This window comes from Callorhinchus milii, unplaced genomic scaffold (assembly GCF_018977255.1).
Source record: "Callorhinchus milii isolate IMCB2004 unplaced genomic scaffold, IMCB_Cmil_1.0 Scaffold1, whole genome shotgun sequence".
NCBI classification, from domain to species: Eukaryota; Metazoa; Chordata; class Chondrichthyes; order Chimaeriformes; family Callorhinchidae; genus Callorhinchus; species Callorhinchus milii.
This window is the reverse complement of record NW_024704742.1, coordinates 2,301,693-2,320,530: the sequence shown is the minus strand read 5'-3', so window position 1 is coordinate 2,320,530 and position 18,838 is coordinate 2,301,693. Positions and strand designations below refer to the sequence as shown.

General features: G+C 42.5%; 1 protein-coding gene across 2 annotated transcripts in view; it reads right to left on the bottom strand.

Annotated features, from left to right (window-relative positions):
• The window catches only part of grid2 (glutamate receptor, ionotropic, delta 2), a 393,159-nt gene that overhangs the window by 329,370 nt on the left and 44,951 nt on the right, over window positions 1-18,838 (bottom strand). The gene's annotated exons all lie outside the window — the stretch shown is intronic.

Sequence of the window (18,838 nt, the reverse complement as noted above, 5' to 3'; positions counted from 1 at the left end):
GCAATGATGCCGTACTTTGGTTTTAATTTTTGAACCAAATCTGAAGCATTTCAACTGTGAAAGGTACTTTCGTCGTTACCAATTATCAATTACTGAATCATCAAACTTCGCCCACAAATTTACAGTCAATTCACTTTACAGTGTGTTCTGTGAAGCGCTTTGGGACGTCCTTCCGACGTGAAAAGCGCTATATCAAATGCAAGGATTATTATTATTATTATCAAACCACAATGGGAAAAGGCTATGTCGAGCCAAAGGGCTAAGCAACTGATTTCAGAGTTAGATTGCAGTTGAAGCTTTTGAGGAGAAATGCTAGAAGATACAACTGAGGAACTTTAATAGGAAGGTCATCTCATACTGATGATTATGGAAGATAATAATGCACTACCTGCAAGTTCAGTTCATGTGCACCTACAGTGCTATCGTTAAAAGAATGAAAATATTATAATCAGGCGTGCCTTTTAATATGGTGACTTATCAAGCAACCAAAATGTCTCAACGGGCTACACAGGATTTATTGTAAATGGAGCGACTGTGTATTTTTAGGTGAATGAAGCGGCCACTAAGCGCAGAGTAATTTCCCACAAACAGTCGTGAATGACGTGAATGACCAATTTTTATCTGGAGGATTCTTGGCTAAGATAGTGGAGAAAGTCATTTCTCTCTTTCTTTTTGAATAGTCCCGTGGGGTCTTTCTAACGTTCACCTGAACAAAGCCGACAAGCCCTTGGTTTATAATGTCTCATCTGACAGATAGCACCTCCATCAACGCAGTGCTCAGCCAGCACAGGACTTGACTATCAGCCGAGATTGGGGCTTGAACTGCACGACCTTCTAATTCAAGGGGTGAGAGTGCTACTGAGCTGACACATCATTTCCAAATACAAGTCATTTTTTTATTTATTTAAAGTTGCTAAGGTTAAAACACACCTTTTAGCGCAAAGAAAGAACCGGCATTTTATAACAACTTATCTCAGGGAAACATCTTAAAAGCTCTGTACAAGTAATTACTAACAACCGATCGTTTAAGTCGATAAATGCAGCCGCCTTTTGCACCAGTAATGTGTCACAAACATTCATGAGATGAATGGTCAATTTTTCTAGTAGATAGTGGACCAGCATCACCGGAGAATCTCTCTGCAATTTCATTCGTCAAGGGTTAGGAATGAATAAACTTGCTGATGGTCCTCACATACAGGAACAATTACACTTGGCAAAGTAAACTTGTTGCAGCACTTGAAATGCGAAAATTACACTTGGGTTTCGGTCGATAAGAATAATGCCGTAATAATAAAAATAACAAAAATAATAATCATCGTCCTTGCTGTCAAAACGTTTCAAAGCCCTTCACAGAATTTACTGTGAAGTGCAGCGATTGTGTACTTGTAGATGAATGTTGCAGCCAATTCGCGCACAGCAATTTCCTATAAAACAGCCACGACATGAATGACTAATTTGATCTGGGGAATTGTTTGGCCAGGACACCAGGAGAAACTCCCTTCTCTTTTTGTACAGCGACATCGGATCTTTGACAAGCACTTGAGCAAGCAGACAGGACCTCGATTAAACGTCTCCTCCGGAGAATAGAGCCTCCAACAAGGCAGCCACTGTGTCAGTACAACGTCTCAATGATTCTAGTTTATATTAGTTTGCAATCAAATCCACTGGGTCTCTGCTTTTGAGTAGAAAGAATTAAATAAGTTTCCCTCATAATTGTAAAAAGACAAGCACGTCCCACTGATTTTCAATTCTGTTAAGATCAGAAGCAGCGTTTATCTGTTCTTCATTGTTCATAGTTTTAAGATCTCACCACAACCTCATTTCTCTACTTCAAGCTCTTTCCAATGCCTCTGTCTTTCTACATATGCAATGTATAAGCCTAGACAGAATGATCCAAGTGAGCTTATGGTTAGGCTTATGATCTGAATCAGACTTGTACTTTAAGGATCTCCTTTTGCAAATGCATCAATGGATTCCACTGCACTCTTACATATTACAATCACCACAAACAATGCAATGTGGATCAGATTTGAGACATGCGATCATGAAGACATTTACACTGGAGGCTGGCAACCAAAAACCTTTGCAAGGAAATCGATTGGAGAGGCTTTCATGCGAAACAAAGAACTTTCCTTTCATAGGCCTTCTTCCAGTCTAAATGTCTAAAAGTGCTTCATAAATAATCCCTGTTAAGACTGGTGAGTTAAACATACCAGCTATTTGCATAGATGAACATTTCATAAATAACTGTGCAGCGAATGATCAATTAGTTGGAGATTTGTTGTCCGGGACATTGGGACAAATGTGTTTCCTTTTATGAACATAGTCAGGGGATTTTTAATGTGCACAAGAACGAAGCTCTGCTCAGCCCCGAGACAATTTGCTATTGTAGTAGGTTGTTTTAAATCAGGCTTCACTCAAGTATTCACATTATTGCCACAATAGTGAACAAATTGCTTCCAGCATAATAAACTAAGCACTACATTGTCTTATGATGTGGCACTTTCAGCAATTGGTGAACTGAATCTCTCTTCAATCCCTTTTTCAACCCGATTCTTAATTCTGTTTTGAAGGAGTAAACCCAACACTTCATCTTTTTGCTGTGAGTTGGTTCCTCATAACAACAGCAGAATAACTTGTATTTATATACCCTTCACATGGGGTAGTGTCGTGGAGTGGTGCAGTTTGTGGCCAAGTTGGACAAAAAGGGAAGTTAACCGTAGGCATGTTCATCTCTCTTGACCTTAATCGGCCCACCATCCCCACCCCTTCAGTCTATCTCTGTTAATTTGGCATATCTTCTTTTTAAAACAATCTCACATAAGGAATTTTATTAAATGCTTTCCTGAAATCCACAGGATAACTTTGATTCACTAGCTTAGTTGTTGTCTCATATTAGTTTCAGTAGAGTTATGAGGGATGATCTCTTGCTCCTAAATCCATGCTGACTGCTCCCTATAATCTCCCTGTTCTTCGCAGGAGCATCGATAACATCCCGTATGTTGTCCTCAAGTACGTCCCCCACAATCAATTGTCAAGCTAACTAGTCTGCAATTGCCAGTCTCATTCTGATTTTGAACAGCAAGGTAATTATACAATTACATATATTATATTTCTGTGCGTATAAAATTCCTGAAGCTAAGATGATGCAGGGGGCGGTTTTGGAAAAGTAATTCACCTTCACAGGTAAAAGATCAAAGCAACCGTCGTGGAGCAGTGTCTTCAACGTCTATCTGGACACTATACAGTATACAGGTGGCTGCTAAAGATCCCATGGCACTGTTCGAAAATTGAAGGAAGTTTCTCCCAATGTCCTGGCTAGCAGTCCGCCAGATAAAATGGATCATTCCAACAGGATGAGACTGGCAACTGTAAATCAGTTAGCTTGACGTTGATCGTGGACAAGGGGGAGGAGGAAGATTGGCATGAAGGGTGGGAACGTGGATGAGTGAAGAAAGGTTCTCTCCCAGGGACTGGGGCTAGTGGACCTTTCAGTGGAAATGGGGGATTGGGCAGTCAGGGTGGCTGCTGTTGAACAGCTGGTGGCATGTACCGCAGTGCTCAGTCACTGTACAGTAAATCCCCTGAAGATGTTTTGGCAATAAAGTGTTCCGTCAAACGCAAGGCTTATTGTAAACAAGCGCACCAAAAAAAATCTCACAGTCAACATTCTGATTTCAGGAATTTCATTGAAGAGTGACAGCTGATGTGGTGAGCTATCAGGTAGGAGACTGTGATTGACAGCAAAATTAAACAAAAACAAACAAACAATTAACGGTCACAGAAATTAGTTGGTAGTCGAAAAATACATGTTTTTATCACTAGGCCTGCAATTTATTTGATTTGCAAATAGAGAGCACTTCTGCTGGAAAAATAAGGTTCGTATAATAAATCAAAGTGCTTCATTAAAATAGAGGCCTGAGTGTTTAAGGTAATGAATGTCTTTCCTGCTAATTAAATATAGAGACCGTGAACCGCGACATTTTAATCAAAGCACAGGATTTGTTTGTTAACTAGATTACGGAATTCTGTTTCTGTTAAAAAAATAAAACTGAAGTTCAATTTAACAAAATATAGATATTTGATGTACGAAGAAAAGATTTCCTTCGGTTTCAGTTCTGCTGATCCGAGATCAAGAGAGCTTTCATTGAAGTCATTGTATTTCAGTCTTTATCATGCATCATCTTCCAATAGCCTCCTGAAGAGAAGCTTCATTATAAAAGGGACACTGATAATCAAGGGCTTGGGGTATAGGTTGTTCCAAAATCGCATGTATTACAGTGTGTATACACATATGAATATGGGATCAACTCTGTATGGGACCTTAGTATCTTGTTTGATCCTTCACATCTCAGGTGCTGATAGCACCACCATCATGGATGCGCACTCCACCACAATGAACCATGGCATCTTGTTTGACCCGCAGCTGTCCTTTCTGCCCCACATCCAAGCCGTGACCCGCTCAGCCTTCCCCCACCTCCGCAAGTGCATTGCCCGACTCCGCCACTGTCTCAACCCCTCAGGTTGCCGAAACTCTCTTCCACGCAGTCATCAAATCCAGGCTCAATTACACTTAACTCCCTGTGAGTCTTCGCAACTCTTCCCTCCACAAGCTGCAGGTTATTCGGAACTCTGCAGCTCGTGCCCTCTCCCGCAACAGGCTCCATGAGCCCAACATTCCCATCCTTGTCTGGCTCTCTTGGCTCCCCATCCCTCAGAGGATAGAGTTCAAAATCCTTGTCCTCGCCTTCAAAGCCCTCCACCTCCTCCCTACCTCTGTGACCTGCTAAATCCATATCAACCTGTCTGTTCCCTCCGCTCAGCGAGCTCCGGTCTATTCCATCTCCCCAGTCTTGCCCTGCTCCACCGTCAGCGGTAGGACCTTCAGCTTCTCTGCCCTCGCCCTTTGGAATTCCTCCCCACAGTCCCTTCACTTTATCCCCTCCTTTGCCTCTTTCAAGTCTCTGCTCTTCAATTACACTTTTTGTTGCCCTCCTGGCCCCACCCTCCCTGTCCTGCTTCCCTCCTGATCCCAACCTGGAGCTCGTGTCCAAATCTTGACTGTGCAAGCACCTTGGGACGTCCTCCCGACATGAAAGACACTATACACATGTAATTAGTTTTTGTAGCACAGTTCAATGATCCTGAGGCAGAGAAGTGCTTACATCTGTCTGCTGAAGAGGAAACATCAATGCTTACTTTATGACCAAACTCTTCTGTAAAACTCATTAAATGCAACAGCAAAAGCTAATTTAAATGCTGACATTTTCACTCCCTTCCAGTCTTGCCTTGAATTACTACTGAATTTACTGGCTTTGCAAGGACTATCTCCAGTTCAGCCCCAGGGAGACTTGCCTTCCCCCAACCCTCTGCCTCCCTGAAGGGGCATCCACCTTGAAAGAAACACAGCACGTTTGGGAGGCAAGTTTAATGCTCAACCAATTTAGGTTTTTCCAGGGTATGCTATTGTGCAGAGATGTGAGGGAATCAAAAAGGACAGGGCAGAATAATGGGTAGTATGCTGCGCTGAAGGAATCCAACACAGATTGATGGGATTGATGTCTCTTGTCAAGCAGTAACGATTGGTATAGGATAACCTCAAATACCCATAATATAGCACCATTCGTTGCTCTTGCTCAAGGAGGATATAGAGATTGTAGTGGAGGAATAGAAACATGCATATTGTTGCTGTAAGTCTCATCTCTAATTGGGGTTCAGGTGTATTCGCAGAATGAAAAATTGTAGAGAGGCCAAGAGACAGTGAGAAAGGGCGACAGCAAAAGTGAAGCGATCAAGAAAACAGGAGGAGACAGAGACAGAATGAAGCAGAGAAAGTGAACTTGAATTCTTGCAGCACATTATAGCAGATTGAAGAATTGCAAAGCGCTTCACAGATAATTACTGGCAAACGCGGCGATCATTTTCAAAGGCATACGCACGGCAGCCAATTTGTGCACAGCAAGATGCCATAAGCAAACCTATTAATCTGGAAGATTGTTGGCCAGGACAACAAGAGAAACTTCCACCTCAAATAGTGTCAGGGGAGCTTTGACATCCACTGGAAACAAGCACAGCCTTGGTTTAACATCTCATCTGAAAGATGGCAGTGTTACTCATTACATCTAACTGTGCTGAAAGCTGATCTGTGAAGCTATACGCTGGCACTAGATATCAAATGTGGGGCGAATATTCCACTCTGCATCCTGAATATTCCTCGATGAACATAAAATTGAGTCCCTTTCCCTTTCAGGCATTTGCTTCAAACCAAGTAAAAGCTCGAACTTTTAGCCTGTTTCGTTCCCAAAAGACAGGAAACTGGTTCCATTTGACTCCCCAGTTGTTTGTTATCTGGGTCTAGTAACAGACGTCTTTTGAGTTCAGGGCAGGAAATTAATTAGCTTTTATGCAGTACTGATGAAGACATCAGTGTCATTTTTGGTATGAAAGGGGAGGCAAGTGTGTAGGCAGGAGCCACACTAACTGTTTGCGGTGTGGAAGCCATTCTTGAGCATCCTGAAACCCGAGTATTAACATTTTGACACAACTGTAATGGAATCAGACGTGGGCTTAATAAGTTTAGGGGTTTAAGTTGGAGTACGATTTGCTTTCTTTGTACAAAAATTCATTGATAGATGTATTGTACCCAAGCATTGTTAACTTGGTTCTGAAATTACTACCTACAAATGTTTTGGGGGGCAAAACCGATCGACAACCATTGGAAAATGTCATTGCACTTTTTGCGCTGATTCAACTTGGAATCAATGCTTAAACGTGCAGAACAACCCAGTCCTTGAAGCGCTTTGAGACATCTTCACCAAATGCAAGTATTATCATACTAAGATGGAGAAAATCTGGGAGAGAAGAAATTATGCGTACTATGACAAACCACGTTTGCTATCGTGCCTAAATTACTTTTAATTAAATATGATCCGTCAAGAAAAGTAACTGGATATAGGTCAGACTAACTCACTTCAGAACCAAAAAGCTTACAAGAGGTAAGCTGTGTGTTTGTGGGTCATAAACTCCTTGGACTCCTGACTCCAGACAATTTGGTACATCGAGTATAAATGCTAAATACATAAAGTAAGCCATCCAAACACAATTGAGGACAACCTTACCTGGTCTATTTAATACACTGTTGATACTATTAATTGCCTTTGTCAAAGCTGCATAATTTGCATTGCAGTTTGCTGTTACTGAAATAAGATGTGTAGACATGTTGTCTTGAATTTGAGCTTGCCGGGAATATTTTATTCAGGAATATCATTAAAAATTGAACAAGCAAAGCAATACAAATAGCAACGAGAAAGAAAGTGCATGTTATTCAACGTCAAAATCCGTTAACTGAAGCTGCCATTATTAAATAATGTCACCCGCCTCGCAAGCTAGAAGACCTGGGTTTGATTCCCGGGCAGAGGGAAACTTTAAGTAAGTTTCCTTACTCCACACGCCTCTGTCTACTTAGCCGTAGGTAGGAACTCGGCTGTTAGTCGATCGGCGGATCGCTTTCCGGGGACAATAACAAAAATAATGCTTGCGTTGGATAGTAATCGCTCCGAAATTTTAAAAAAATTCCTGTTGGGCACAGTTGACCGTTACTTTTCCGCAGAATCCGCCACAAACACCTCCCTCCGCTGCAAACCGCGCCCCCCACCCCTCCCTGCTACGTGCATGTCCCCCCCACCCTCCCCGCTCACGCATGGCCCCCTCTACTACACACCTTTCCTATTTCTGAACTCTACCCATATTGAGTCCATCTCCTGACCATCTCCTGGCTACCCTACTAGCTTTATTCCTTTTTCTCAATTGTCCAAATTGTATCTCTTATTAACACCCCCACCCTTTTTTTCAATTCCCTATCTTTCCTAAATATTCCTGCACCCCAGTATATTTATCTGCCAATTCTGCTTGGGTTGTAGCCAGGTTTCGGTAATTGCTATTGTATCACACTTCTTTCCCTGAATTGGTGTCTTTAGTTCGCTAGTTTTATTCCTTATGCTGTGTGCATTGATAAAAAAGCACTGGATACCTTTTACTCCAGTGATGTCCGAGTTGTCTTTAGCTACCAATAAAAATATCCCAATTATTAATAAATCCTAGCTGTTCGATCTGCACTGGTCTTCTAACCACATATGTAAACCAATAATCCGACTGGTCTTTTCATATACGCCCTTTAGACATAGGAGTAAACCTAAAGTCATTACCTGACCTCCCTTTTGTTAATTCTGCAACTAAACAGAACTGATACCATTACAACATCTAATAAGTCTTAAAGAAATTATGATCTCTTTTAGATAATAGAGTAGACCGTAAGACCATAAGACGTAGGAGCCGAAATAGGCCATTCATCCCCTCGAGCCTGCCCCGCCATTTAATGAGATCACGGTTGATCTTCTAACCTAATTCCATTTACCCGCCCTATCCCCATATCCCTTAATCCCTCTATCCTTTAGAAATCTATCAACCTCAGTCTTGAATATGTTCAAGGACTGAGCATCCACAGCCTTCTGGGGTAGAGAATTCCACAAATTCACTTCCCTCTGAGTGAAGAAATGTTTCCTCATCTCAGTTCAAAAAGACTGACCCTTAATCTTGAGACTATGACCCCTAGTTTTAGAGTAGAGCATTACAACTTTTTGGTCGCTTGCGAATAAACTTAGTGACGTTTCAGTACACTATGGAGTCTAGACTGCAATATTTGCAAATCGGATTCGTTGGCTGAGAGTGAGGAACATGAGGTCAATCCCTTGGGAGACAGTGGAGTCCTGACTCTTTCCAATGAATCCCCTTCACATCATAGCACCGATGCTTGCCTACAAAATACATCGTCAGGGCACTAAGAAGTATATCCTGTGGCAGTGACTTTCAGAAAAAGCTACGATATTTCAAGTGAGAAGTGGGGTCTCCTTGGAGCTGGACTGACTTCAAGGTGACTTGCCTGGCAACAGAATGTCGGAATCGAGACAGCCCTCTGTGGTGGTCTCGGTAGTCTGGTTCCTGGGCCAGGCGGGTCTGCAGTATTCCAGGGCACTGCTGATGACAGCACAGCCCAGCCTGGCTCACCGGCAGGACCTGGAAGGGCAGACCAGTCACTGGGGGCAGGAACTCATCCCACTCAGCTCCTGTTATCCCTGCAAGCCAAGGTCCTAACAGGGAGGGAGGTCGGAACTGGACAGAGAGGGAAAGCTTGCCAGAGAGCAGTTTCAACGGCAAGCTATGTGGTTTTAGCTGGTTAGACTCACACTCTGGGATCCCCAAGTCTTGGATCTTGCCAACCTGGGCTAATACTGTCCAGGATTAGGTAAGCAGGAGGCGTCCCTCCAGGGAGAGAGTGCGCATTCCATTCCAACAGTCTATCTCGGGGATTTCCACGTGCAGGTTGGATGCAAGGAAATCTCAGTTTGGTTCGGATACCCTTAAACACGGTGATGGGTTTCCGCACCTATCAGACACTTGGCTGACCCCCTCCCCCCAAAAAACACATGGAGCATTTTGAGACACCTATCCATCTGGAAAGGTGCTATATCAAATGTAAGGATTATTATGATTAAACCACATATAAATGCAGATCTATCATACAAGTTGTCAGTCGTGTGTACGTCGAGAATAACAAGCACTCTCAATTATGTATTGAATAGTCAATGCAAATGATTACAAATCCTGTGACGCGTCTGTGTTTACAGATGTGTTTACACAACTTGCATAATACAAACGTGTTTGCGCATGGTTTACACACCACACATAATTTGTGTATTTACATAATTCACATCACAGACACACAACTATGCACTTAAATCAAGGAGAAACAAAAACGGTCCGATAAAACTAAGGGAATTAGAAATGACTGATGAGACAAAAGGCAGATCAAAGCTTCTGTGCTTTGACAGCTAAAAGGTACTGCCATTTGACAGGTAAAAGGCAATTTGATAGATAAAAAGCTATTGTGCTATGCTTGATAAAAGCATGAATTTAATAGAAAATAAGAAGTAGCCAGCAGTCAGAAATGATGTTACACATTGCACTGATCGAGGATGGCGAAATCGTAGGCACTGCTGTAGTTGTCATGATTATTATGATTTTAGCTTGTTATGTTTAGAAGAGACTTTGTACAGTTTAACCCTCTGCTGTTCATCAATTGCCGAGCCATCAAATGGTGGAGGTACCAGAACAGATTTGATGTCAAAGAGCAGGGAGTGTGTGTGGGCGTGGGTGGGTGGGCATTTTGATCTCCTCTCGTGCCACTCGTTCACTGAATTTCTCCTCTCTGCAAATTTGGATCTGCTACTCATCCCTCTCCCCCTCCATTCCACTTTTGGTGGGCTGACACCCTTGACACCCTCCCTCCCCGATTTGTAAGCCTTAATAATCTACCTGTCTGTGACCACCTCCCTCGTGCGCCCACCTACCCTTTCTCCAACGCCCATCCACCCCCACCCCCACCCCCCACTCCATCTCCCACCTCCCTTGCATAACCATCTCCCAATTAAAAAGGTGAACCACACAGGCTGAGTAATGAATGAACACCAGGCTTTGTGACAGTGTGAAGTGAACCAGTTTTAACACTAGAACAGAAGGTTTCCAGCTCGGATGACTAGTGGGTTGGCCAGGATAGTGAGTAAAACAGGAACTGGGACCTGACTGGATGAATGGTTGAATGAAACCTGGAGCTCGGTGACTTCACTCTGACTCTTTGATCTGCTCCGAAGCTATATTGAAACTCCTAAAGAAGACACGTGAGAGGTATGTTGTTTCTTGTTTTGCTTTTTTTTATGGCAGTGGGGAGCCGACAGAAGGAGGCGGCAAGGCAATCCTCTGCCAGCAGCAGAATGAGCAGAACACTCAGTTGCTAAGGGATACCGAACTGGGTTGAAATTATCGGCTTTGGGTATAGCCCGAGCTTCAGTCCGGAAAAACAAATTATTTTTAATACCAACTGTAATTCTTGTACACTAGGGCATTCTGAGACTGTGGATAGATTCTAAGTCATGTTTGGCAACTGCGTGTACGACTTGTGTTCGATACCTTAATTACCCCGCTATTTAATTTGTGGAGTCCTGTGGCTCAGTGGTTAGAGCACTCGCTTTGCAAGTGAGAGACCTGAGTTCCATTCCAGGCAGAGGGCGAAACCTTGGGCAAGTTTCCTTACTCCACACAGAGCCTAATAATAATCCCTCCAAAACCAAAAACAATAATAAATTGGTCATTTTCAATCTACGACTGTTTGTGGGACATTGCTGTGCGCAATTGGCTGCCGCGTTCGCCCACAAACATACAGTCAATTCACTTTACAGTGTGTTCTGTGAAGCGCTTTGGGACGTCCTCCCGACGTGAAAAGCGCTATATCAAATGCAAGGATTATTATTATTATTATTATTACTCTGAGCAGCCTGTCCATCAGATTCAGGGAACCTGTTTGCAATCTTGGCGTCATGATCGATCCCCAGTTGTCCTTCCTACCCCACATCCAATCCCTAACCAGGTCAGCATTCAACCACCTCTGCCGCATCCCCCGCCTTCGTCCCTGTCTAACTTCAAATGCTGCTGAAATCCTCAATCATGCTTTTTGTCGCTTCACACTTTGCCTGTTCCATTGCACTGCTGCCCAGTCTCCCCAACTCTACTACAAACAAGGTCCAAACGAAATGTACAAAATGTCCTCACCCATACCAGGCTCCGTGCCCCCATCACCTCAAGTCTTCTCAGGCTCTACTGGCTCCCTGTTGCAAAACAGATCGGTTTCAAGATCCTCGCGCTCATTTTCAAAGCACTACATGCCCCAGCACCTCCCTTCCTCGCTGATGTGTTCACACCTCACTCCACTACCTGTCGTCTGCTCTCAGCCAGCCTGGATCTTCCGCCCATCCCTCATGCTGTTCACTCCATCACTGGCAGTGCCTTGAACCATCATGCAAGGAATCTCTGGAACTGCCTGCCTCGATCCTTCTAGATTTCCGCGTGTGTCAGACACCCAGATGACCCCAAAAAATCCCTCTTTGCCCACCTTCGAATCACACCTGAAGACTTTCCTCTTCAATCACCTCCCCTGTTTCCAGCTCGGTGTCAAGTGCTCTGAGTCACTTCCTGCGTGAAGAGCGCTACACAAATTCAAGGTGTTGTTAAACAGTGGGATTTCTCTACCAATATTCTTTACTACGTCAAAGGTTCGAATGCTGTCCCTTTGCGATTTGGATTTGGGTTTGGCTCAGTCTAATGGGATCAAAAGTCTCAGCCCTCTGCCAATTATAAGAGTCTCGAGAAAACGATTTTGAACAGTTTCAACTTGTTCCCACTTGGTATGAATGAATACCGTATGAGCGGCCTTAATTCAGATAAACTGATACTAAATTGTCAATCTAACTTAGAGAAGCTATGGAGGAAACCGAGATGCTCAGTCGGTTTGTGCGAAGCACTTTGAAACACTTTACTGAAGTGAAAGACACAACATCAACGTGTAAACCGTGGCTGCGGTTTCTCCTTAAAATCCAATGCTCTTGGCCCTTCTTTCTCAGCGAGAGAGCCGGGCTTGCGATTTTCATTAATAAAAGCACATCTGTTTTTAACCTTAGCTCTAAGTCATGACTGTCTCTCTGACCTCTTCACGTGGTCAAGTTGCGACAGGTTTGCGACTGAACAGCCTGCACCTCAGGAGGATGGTTCTTTCCCTCAGGCTCCTCACAGCACATTTGGTTTTATTTGAACAAAAATAGCAAGAGCTCAATTTTCATCCCAGCCACCAGTCGAGCGTTTAAAATTTGTACTTAAATTATTTTTAGTCTAGTATTTTGCAAAGAAGCCAAGTCCGCAAAGCTCTTAAAGCCGTCTTAACCAGCGCAATTGGGAATGTTTCAATCAGACTTTAGTGAGTATGGATTTCCCCATATCTTTGTCTGCAAGATACTGACCTAAAAAATAATTTTTAAACAATTTCTTTCTAAAAAAAAAGCAGTTTAGTGGATGGCAACCAATAAATTGGCTTTAGTTAATGTTAAAATAAAACAAATTGACTGTGAGAAGCCTGAGAGAGAAACCATAAGTTTCTATGTCAGGGGAGTTTCCAGTCCATTCGTTAAGCTCTAGGTTTTAAGGACACAACTTTAATCATGTTTCAAGCGTCGGGTTATTTCTGGCAATTTTACCGGGTTCTTATTACAAACATAATTCTAATTCTAAGTACAATCCACAGCATGGTAATAGGAAATAAGAATAGCTTCTGTCCTTTGGATGAGATGTTAAACTGAGGTCCTGTTCAGTTTGATGTTAAAGATCCCATGGCACTATTTAAAAAAGAGAAAGGAGTCAAAGATCCTCCAAATAAAAATGATCATTCACTTTGTGACTGTTTGTGGGACATTGCAGTGCGCAAATTGGTTGCCAGGTTCGCCCAAAAATACAGTCACTACAGTTTACAGTATATCCTGTGAAGTGCTTTGGGATATTTTCCCAATGGAAAAACCGCTATAATAATATTACACTATCTTCGGAAAATTGATACGTCAGCTTTTGCATTTTGCTTATAGCAAAAGTAATACTGTTGTATCTTCAATGTGTAGGAAGCCATTGTGGTTTCCTCATGTCTTCCATGGAGTAAATATACCACATGGGGGCAATAGAAACGTTAGAAAATGTGCTGATTTACTCAAATGAACGACTTGTGAATAAGTGCAGAGTTTCTGTTTTCAAGATCATTAGGTCTTTTGGTCCCCCAGGCGCCCTATTAGCAAATGAACCATTGCTTTGTCACTTTCAAAATACCTTGAATATTTTTTCCGTGAGCTCAATTGGTAAAGGAATTGAATGATCTGAAAATGAACTCAACAGATCAGAAAGAAAAAGTTGGTGAAAATCAGTAATATGACCACTGTCCATGCACCTCATTGACCTTGGTTTACAGAGGGGTAAAGAGAGAAACAATCAGACTGGGTTCCCGTCCCTAATAGTTATCCAGTTTGTTTGGTTGAAATATACATTTGCAGACATCAGGAGCGATCAGAATTGGGTTTAGTGCCTATCAACATGCAGTGCCTGTGTTCGCTTGAAGAATGACTACTTTGGTGAAGTGCCTACCACCTGTGGAACCATACATGAGTTGCTGTCTTCAGGAGAGGGAAGGAAATAATTGCGCATCATTATTTAGAACATTATTCAAATTAATTTAATTTTAGTTCATTGACAGCTACTCCACTTCCCCGGAGTAGTTCTGCATTTTGTGCAGTCAACAAATCATGGATGATAGTGAAATATAGGGCTGCAGTATACTCTCAGGATTTAGACAATATGAGAAGCAATAGTAGAGAAGCTCAAGTGGTTTATGAATATCATGAATATTCAAATAAATCACAGCCTTAAACTCGTCCAATGGAACTACATATACACATTACAGCGCCCAATTATGTCTTCTAGGCATCTCAAGATGCTTCACAGAATATACTGTAAAATGAATTGACTGTATATTTTGTGGGCGAAAAGTGGCAGCCAATTGCGTCCCACAAACAGTCGTGGTTTGAGTGAGCAAATTATTGTTCTTTTATTTATTTATACTGAAGGGATTATTACCCCTGGAAAAGCACTCCACCACTCGACTAACAACTGGGTTCCTACTTGTTGATAGGTAAACAGAGGTGTGTGATGCAATGAAACTTTTTGTCCTGCCTTAAATCGAACCCAGGACTTGCTTGCGAGGCGAGTGCTCTAACCTCTAAGCTACATCCATATATATATATATATATATACATATATATATATTTGACAAGTTATGTGCAGTGTTTGTAAAGTGTTATATTAGTTAATAAATTTAAAGCATTCCTCATTGATACTCAATATTTGAGATGAATAGAGGCAGAACGAGGTTGCTTCAGATACATCAGACTGCAAGTGTCATTGGGAAAAAATGAGTGTGTGATGGACAGAAAGGCTTGTTTATGTAGAGCGAGGTAAAGGACCAGGGTTTCACCCATTTACTGCTACCAACAGAGCTAGTGAATGGTCAGCATACAACATTCAACACCACAACCAACAACAACTTGCATTTACATAGTGCCCCTTCGCATCAAATAGCCTCATAAATTTAAAGTTGGCTACCGTGCAAAGGGGAAGCGAGGGGGTGGGGGTGTGAGGAGGTGAGGAGGTGACTGCACACACAGTCAAAGAGGTAGTTTTTTTTCAGTGGAATTTAAAGACAAATAGGATGGGGAGGGAGAGGGGCAAACGGATAGGTAGAGGCAGTTCGTTGCTGAGGGTGGTTCGGAGGGGCAGGGGATTCACAGAAAGCCTGAGTTAGCTGATCGTGTGGTGCGAGTAGGCGAGTCGGGTGGTGGAAGGTCACAGAGACAGGAAGTTGCCAGCGTGTACCACCAATACAACAACAACTCGCATTTATATAGCGCTCTTTACGTATTATTACGTCTCAGAGCGCTGCAGTCAACAAAACTACCCTTGTTTGGCTGCAGGGTTGGCGTAACATTTTATTTTAAGGCTAAAGAAAATAAACGAGCAGATGCGGACGTCAGAGCTCTCTGGTGTTCTACCACAGAAACTTTGGGAATTTGTGATTTATTCGCTATTTATTTTCAAATCAGCTCAGACCACCGGATGACGTGAGAGATTTGCTTCAATTAGCATCTTGAGACCGTTGTAATATCTAGTTACCTTCCAGGGGCTGAAATTCGAGCAGAAAAGCTTTTAAAAATAGAAGCCGTGGTTGCAGTCATTGAAGCAAAGAAGGTTAAATGAGAATCTAATCGACGTGCCTGAAATTATGGAAGAGTTTGAGAGAGTAGGTAGCGAAAGATTATTTCTGGTGGAGGGTGAACTAAAAATAAGGGCTATCAACTGGAGTCTATTATTTATTTCCAATTCGTCATCATGTGTTTCTTCAAATAATTAAGATATTAAATTATTTTTCTCTAATTGCCTCCCTTTTGGCATTTCCTTCGCTGCTGCAAAGCAGTCTCCATGGGCCCTGCCTGGCCTCAGATGTCCTGCCCAAGTAGCAACGTCTCTGAGTGTGTCGTCAGCACTTTGCGAACATCCTCCCGACGTGAAAGGCGCTCTATAAATGTAATGTTGTTGTTGTTGTCAGGTCACTTGACTCCAGCTTTGCGATTCAATACACAGATTAAATGACAAAGAAAAACAAACAAAACAATTCTCCAAAGCCTCGTCGCCGCAGGGACCAGTAAGAAAATCTCAGGGAAAATTACTCTCCGATTCCCGAAGATGGTCAAAGCGGGTACCGGCAGAATGCAGTCAGGAAAAGGACCGCCCTGCTCTCAATATTGTAAAGAAACACATGAGTAACAAGTCCATCCCAGTGACCCTTCGACTCCATTACTTGCTTGCTCCATCCTCCGTCCCTAAACCTGGTTCAGGGTTAGTCTCAAAAAGTTGACCACGCGTTCGGCCATCTTTCCCTTCCCCATTCCCTTCGGGCTCCCACCAGTTCAGATGCCCAGCGAGCATCGTCATGTCTTCTTGAGATTGCTTCTCAACATGAAAGTTCTCTGTATCAAATTAACTGCAATGTGCTGTATACAAATTGGATTTGCATGTAAAAACATATCCTTTTAGCTATCTCACGAGTAACAATTTTTGCAACAGGTTCTCTCTCAGCAGACAAACCTTTAAAGAATAAAACACTATTGCATCCGAATATGTCTGAATTTAGCAGCAAATAATAAGCAAAGTTCCCCCCCTCACCCCCCACCTCCTCCCCCATTCCACCATCCCAATAATCTGATGGTTACAATAATCACCGTATACTGGCCTATTCCCACTCTCTGGAACTCCATCCCAGATTTCCTTTGACGTGTTCCCTCCCCACCCTCTCAGCTCCCACCCCCAGCTCGGGTGCCAAGCTAGGATTGTCGAGTTCCTTGGGATGTCCTCCCGATGTGAAAGGTGCTACATAAATGTACTATTGTATTGTGTATAGAATGGCAAAATTGGAAATTCAAAAACTGTTCTGTACTAATATCAACTAAGACCACATTTGGAGCCACAATTGGCCTCAATAACACTGGATTAGGGAGAGAGAAAAAAAACGGTCAAGATTTGTATTTGTATCTTTTTTTTCAGAGGCACGTGCCAGAAGGTGAAGGTGTGCATTTGTGTGTCAGGTGAAGGCAGGATTGGGTTCAGCACTGATACCCCACATAGGTTAGTATCTAGGCTTGCGATTTACTTATGATCACTCAGACAACGTACACGTGGAATTGTTGTACCCCAGTCGAAGGAGACATGAGGAGAGAAAATTGGAGGCGAAAATTTGGAGAAAAAGAATAATTGTAGTATGTCTGGCAGGAGAAGATCAATAACAATGTTATTTTAAGTGCCTCAGCTGAGCTTACTTGTCTGTGTCCGCTTTTCCTCTATTAGCTATTGGCGAATGTAACTGCCGAGGCAAGCATTTCACATGTAGAATAAGGAAACATCCCATGAATACTAATTTTTGTTGCAGCCGTTCCTCTCAGTCACTCTGGAGTGCACGTGTTAGTGGACGGTGACAGGCTAACATGGTACAAATGTTCACTGGCATTTTGGTAAGTAGCATCACTTACAATGGTGTCAACGGTCCTGAAAAGGACACCATTTTTGGACAGCGAAGTACGTGGTATTAGTGTTATGCAGTCATGAGAAGTGATTGTAGAATGTTGCACTTCAGGGAAATTTCTCCTCATCAGCTTAAGTCAAATTAGCGCCAAATGCAAGGGACAGGTGTAAAGGTCAAAGTCGCATTTAAAGTATGAGCTTGTCTGGCACTATATACAATCTTTGCTCGTAATTCCCTCAGTAAAAATGCTTTGTGTCTTCCATTGTCATCACTAGTAAATTGGCCAAATGTGTTTGAAGAGACAAGTGAGTCAATCTCTTCCACGTCCTTTGGTCTTGTCCATTTGACTCACCAAACGGGTCTAACCTATTCTTGAACAGACAAAGTCCTTCAAGCTTATGCCTCTTACGTTCAGGGTTTCTAAAGCTGGATTTTTCTGAAGTGATGACATTCAAAACTGGGAGGTGAGAAACCGTACAATAACAACCAGCATTTTACACAGCGTCTCGGAGCACTGAACTTTTTTTTTAAAAGCCGTCTCCAAATTTCAAAAAAAAAAACACACACAAAAAACATTGACAAAATGTCACACGAAAGACAACAGTTCAGGGGGCAAATGTGGATATGGATCTGTTTGAGGAGTTAAGTAGAAATTGAATGGAGGTATCGAATAGGGTAACCGGGTTACTATTATACATAATTCCCCCAGATTATGGATTTATTCAAGGCAAGCAATCCAGGTCGTGAGAAACTGCGGAATTAGAGGCAGCGAAGAGGAGTCGACACTTAAACTGATCGCTGCAAATTGAGATCAATACACATCGATATGCAAGATACTACATAAATGAGGTAAGAGGTTGAACTCCTGTTTGGGAAGTTGGGAAAACATCTGAGGTGTTTGTTAACGAACGGTTCACCCAATTCAAACAATCTGAGGCAGCAATAAATACAGCAAACAGACAACTGAGCTTCGCTGAAAAATTAACTGGGTTAACTTGGGTGTCTTCAACCTCAAAAACAAGATGTCTCAGTTGAATGGTCGTTCACTTCAAGGCTGTGGGACGTTGCCCGGTGCAAACGGACTGCTGCATTGACCTATAAAATATTCAGTCACTACAGAATATATACTGTGAAGCACTTTGAGACACGAAAAGCCCGATATCGAATGTAAGGATTATTATTTAACAGCCACTGGATTTTATAAATTCCTTAATGCGTTTAAAGTATCCATCAGAATTGTTGCGTGCTTTTGCTCTCAGCGAACATATATTGGTCACATCGTCAGCCGTG